At 45.2% G+C, this 4,981-nt stretch overlaps 1 long non-coding RNA gene across 1 annotated transcript in view; it reads right to left on the bottom strand.

The window, feature by feature from the left end:
- Window positions 1-3,064: 3,064 nt before the first annotated feature.
- The window catches only part of LOC106821459, a 13,428-nt gene continuing 11,511 nt past the window's right edge, over window positions 3,065-4,981 (bottom strand). The window contains exon 3 of the long non-coding RNA XR_001395734.1: window positions 3,065-3,075. This is a non-coding gene — a long non-coding RNA (uncharacterized LOC106821459). The remainder of the gene's footprint in view (window positions 3,076-4,981) is intronic.

Here is a 4,981-nt window from a genome sequence, read left to right as displayed (position 1 = left end):
TTGACGGGAACGTTGCATCTCAGCGACCCGCGCGCGTGTCTGCTCGAAACCTGATTACCGTGCTTTAATGAGAATGTCTTGCGTCACAACAGATGATGTATAAGTAATGGATATGTCAACGCATTTACTAGTTATTAGTTCTCGGAGAGTTGGCTTCGGCGATGCACGAACGATGACGCGCGAACAGCTGTGTGCGCGCTGAGGCGCGAATATAAGGCCTGACACACACTCGTCGACGTCGTTAATTACTCGACAGATAATAGCAGCTCTGTTCGCAGCTACGTTCACAACCCACGTCGTTGTTTTGCGTTGCGTTGCGTTGCACTGCATCGCATTGCATTGCCTTGAATTAAAATACATTGCATTACATTACATGACATGACATGACATGACGCTACCTTACAATGATTACAATCCATTCCGTTTTTTCTCTCATGACATTACATTACATTTACATTACATTTACATTACATTTACATTACATTACATTACATTACATTACATTACATTACATTACATTACATTACATTACATTACATTACATTTACATTTACATTTACATTTACATTTACATTTACATTTACATTACATTACATTACATTACATTACATTACATTACATTACATTACATTACATTACATTACATTACATTACATTACATTTACATTACATTTACATTACATTTACATTACATTTACATTGCATTACATTACATTACATTACATTGCACTAGGCCGATGTGACATCTAAACATAACTGTGGGGGTCACTATAGCTAGCTAATCAGAGCTTCAGCTAAACGATGACGTCAACCTTTGTGATGGTTTTGAATTCCTCATTGCTTATCATCAATAAAACCGCGCGCGCTCGCCATTTGCCATCATCACATGCGCCTAGTCATGCATGAAGTGCGTGACCCCTTGCATGTAAACATTTGTTTCATTTGACTCTAGCCATATACATGCACGTATTTCGGCACTAATGGCATAGTCCACTCTGCCATTGTTTATGTACACATCCTTGATAATCTGCTGTTATCCCTGTACGCATTTAGCCACATGCCTTCTTAATATTGCCTGCTGCTAGATTGCCTAAACATGTGCAGGTGACAGTCTTTGCAGCGAAGCCAGGAAACGCGATTAGAAGCGAGAAGCCTTGCGCATTAAAACTGACAAAAATCACATTTGTTGGAACTAATAGACCTTCGCCGTTAGGTTCGAGAGAACGACTTCATGGCATTCGCGGATGAATGCTGCGCGTACATGTCCGGCTTACGTCGTCAATAAGAACGTTGTTCATTTCCGTCTGCGTAATATTTATATGGTGCGCGAGAGCGAGCAGCTTATATATTTCTCGCAGCCTTTATGCTTGGAAAATGTTATTTCGTCGGTGGTTGCGCGCGTCAGCGAGCGCGCGGTAACAATGTTCCACCATCGCTGTTAGCAGCGTTTACGTCCTGATTAGTTTAGTTAGATGAAAAGACTTTAATCTGAAACTGCTAGGTGCAGAACCGAATAGAATTCTTAATGAGTTTCTGGATTTATTCCTGGAATTAGTATTCGGATTAGTATTGGATTCGAATTGAGGTACTGTCGATTTTAAAACGAACGCTGCGACGAAATAATTCGACGTTAGGCAAAGCTTAATAAGCCAGTTCGTAGTTAGCCAAGGGGCTGTGTGAGGTCACAGGTCACCGGGTCATCTGTGACAAAAATTGATGAAATCTCGAGTGCGGCGTGCGCTCTCGGTTCAGTACGTATATGTAAACGTATTCTGTGTACATGTACACGCGCGCATGTGTACGTGTACACGCACGCATGTGTACGTGTACACGCACACATGTGTACGTGCACACGCACGCACGCACGCACGCACGTGTACGTGAACACGTACACACGCACGCACCTGTACGTGCACACGCACGCACGTAAACGTACACACGCACGCACGCACGCATGCACGCACGCACGCACGTGTACGTGAACACGCACGCACACACACGTGCACACGCACGCACGCATGTGTACGTGCACACGTACGCACGCACGCATATGTACGTGCACACGTACGCACGCACGCACGTGTACGTGCACACGTACGCACGCACGCACGTGTACGTGCACACGCACGCAGGCACGTGTACGTGCACCCGCACGCACGCTCGCACGTGTACGTGCACCCGCACGCACGCACGAACGAACGTGTACGTGCACACGTAACCTACGTGCACCTCTAACCTACTGTGTGTCTGTGCATGCACAATGGCGTGCGGGCTATGTGTTGCAGCGGTGTATTGGACGGTGTTGAAGTGAAGTTATATCAAACATTAAGACTATTGCTGGTACTGGTACTGGTAGGGCTAGTACTAGTAGTAATACTGACAAGTTGTATTTATTAACCATCATTTTATTATTGAAACGGTCCAAGTGCCTGTGGTAACTACGAACTGCCTTCTTCATTTCGATTCGAGATCACAGCGCTGCCAACGGGGAAATTCATTTCCGAATAAGAAAAAAAACGTAACGAATAAGAAAATCTATCGCGTTGAAAATGTGCAAATGCGAGCAAAGTGTACAGCTCGCAATCGACGAAAGGCGAATATTTAACATTCATCCAAATGTCGATTTTCTAGCGTCTCTCGTGTCGAAACGCCTCGCTATGTCCCGGCCAACGCATGGCCTGCACACGGGAAACACGGTCACCGGCCCGTCGACGGAAATTGGTCTTTTCGATTATGCTCTGTCGGGTCGCTTATTTTCTCTAGCGGTAACAGTAGCGGCGAAGTTCACCGTAGAGCCGTCTCCGGGTGATCAACACTCGTGCCGGCGCGCGTCCTCGAAGCTCGTAAATGTTTATTGACAAAAACGGCGCGGGAACCTGAGCGGGCAGCTGCTACCGATAACTGTTGCTTTTTACGCTGCGCCGCGCGGCTTCTTCTTTAAGCGAAAGCCGAAAGCGAGCGCTGGAATGCTGCAGAATCTATACAGTGTCGCATTGTTATCTTCGGAGAGAAGATGTATCAAATAAATCCTTTTTTCTTGTTTGTGGGTGCAGATGCGAGCGGGGCTCGCTCGCTCTTGGAATGCTTGATCCGTGGCGGATACTCAATCATAATATATCGCCCACATCTGCGCGCCGGCGGATTTCACTCGTGTATTTCAGTTATCCTGTTCGAAAGTGATCCATGCGTAAGCCCAGAAGCGACTCGAGCGCCCACGGCGGTGTAGTGGAGGGAAGGGGTCGGCTCATCGTCGAATCTCGTTTCGCCTTTATTATGTCCGAGCGGAGGTTCTAATAGTGTCGCCATCTATAGCATATCATCAGCTACAATTTTTCATCCCCTATAAGGGTCGCTAATCGTGTACGTAATTGACTTCGTGGCAGGCACGGCATCGCGGGACAACCTAAAGTAAAACCGATGTTCCGCCTACGGTTGCAATCAGGAAATCTACATTGATGACGATACAACACGGGAAGGAAACTATACGTGCTCGGTGTGTAAGTATTTAGTCGGCGCAGAGGAAGGAATTCAAGACTAAGGTGAATAAATGAGGCGACAGCACGGGCTGACTAGCAATGTGGTTGTTAAACCCAAGCTGACGTGATACGCTCTGAATGGCAGACATTGAGGTACAAATTGGTAGAAATTGCCTCCAAATCAGTTGCCTCTGGGGGACGTAGGTTGCCGGTCCGAGTTATACTGCATATATCGCAATACAGTAGCGGCGTACAAACGATGAAAATGTATTTTTTCTGGATCACGCATTCGTTTATTTAGTCTGTTGCGCATCGGTTGATGTTTTTCGATGACTATTTTACGATTATGTTTCATTTTTTTCATTGCTTTTTATAATGTAGAATTTTTCACTGTTAATGTGGGGTGGCATATACGTTTTCGTCATACCGCTTTTCTTCTAACCGTCTATTTTCTCTTTCCACTTCTTGCTTTTCTCAGTATCGGTGACACTCTTCTTTCCCTCATTATTTTCGGCTATTCATCATTACTAGTCGCTGCTTGCAAATGATAACCATACTTTTTTTTATAATGCACCGCTTTTTATTTCCAATCACGAAGCATGTTACTTATGCATCACTTTAGTTCGGTTGAAATCGGTAAATTTATTAATGCCAACGACATCTAATGTTCTTTCAAAAGCAAAAAGGTCCCTTCAGTTACGTTCATATTTAACAAATAATCAGAATAAACTATTGTTCAGTGTTTCCGCAGGAAAACATCATCTAATGCGCACGGAAAAGGAAGTAATAGCAATTAGGCCCACCGCAAATGCTTTAAAGCATTATATCATGCAAGTCTACGCACGCGATCTAGGTTACCCACGTCAGTAAACCAGCCAGAAAATATAACATCGTATAATTATTAACGGGTTACTGAACTCGGCTACATCGTTTCTATATAGGCCGTTCACCGGGCGGGAAAGGGCGCGCGTGATTGTGGGTGGCGTTTGTGCGTGCTGCAAGTGAAGAGAGGCAGGTGGGCAACTTTCAGGTCGGCGTGCTGTTAGACGATGGGCATGCGAAGATCGTAACAGTACCCAGGTAGTAACACCAGCTATAATCCTCGTTCACACGAGACCTCGTATTTATGAATTTAATAGCCTCGTTCACACGTAGCAAGAAATCCGGTATTTAGCGTTCACACGAGGCAAAATGCGCGGTCCAAGAAATACGGTATCTAAACAGATCCGGTATTTGATGTAAATACGCGGCTTCCCAGACCCCGAATAATTTGCCGTGCTTGAGAAATACCGGATATCTTGGACCGCGCATTTCCTCGTGTGAACGCTAAATACCGTATTTCTGAAGCCGCGTATTTTATAGACTGGTCCGCGCTCGTCCAGAAATGCCGTATTTGCGAGCTACGAACTGCTTTAGTAACAATCAAGCAAACAATGCGAAATAAACAATGCAATGCGCACCAACTGCCGATAAAATACGTAGACTGGTCCGCGCTCGACAGTTCC

The sequence above is a fragment of the Priapulus caudatus genome, unplaced genomic scaffold (genome assembly GCF_000485595.1).
Source record: "Priapulus caudatus unplaced genomic scaffold, Priapulus_caudatus-5.0.1 Scaffold74, whole genome shotgun sequence".
NCBI lineage: Eukaryota > Metazoa > Priapulida > Priapulimorpha > Priapulimorphida > Priapulidae > Priapulus > Priapulus caudatus.
The sequence above is the reverse complement of the archived record's forward strand: the minus strand, read 5'-3'. Positions and strand labels throughout refer to the sequence as shown.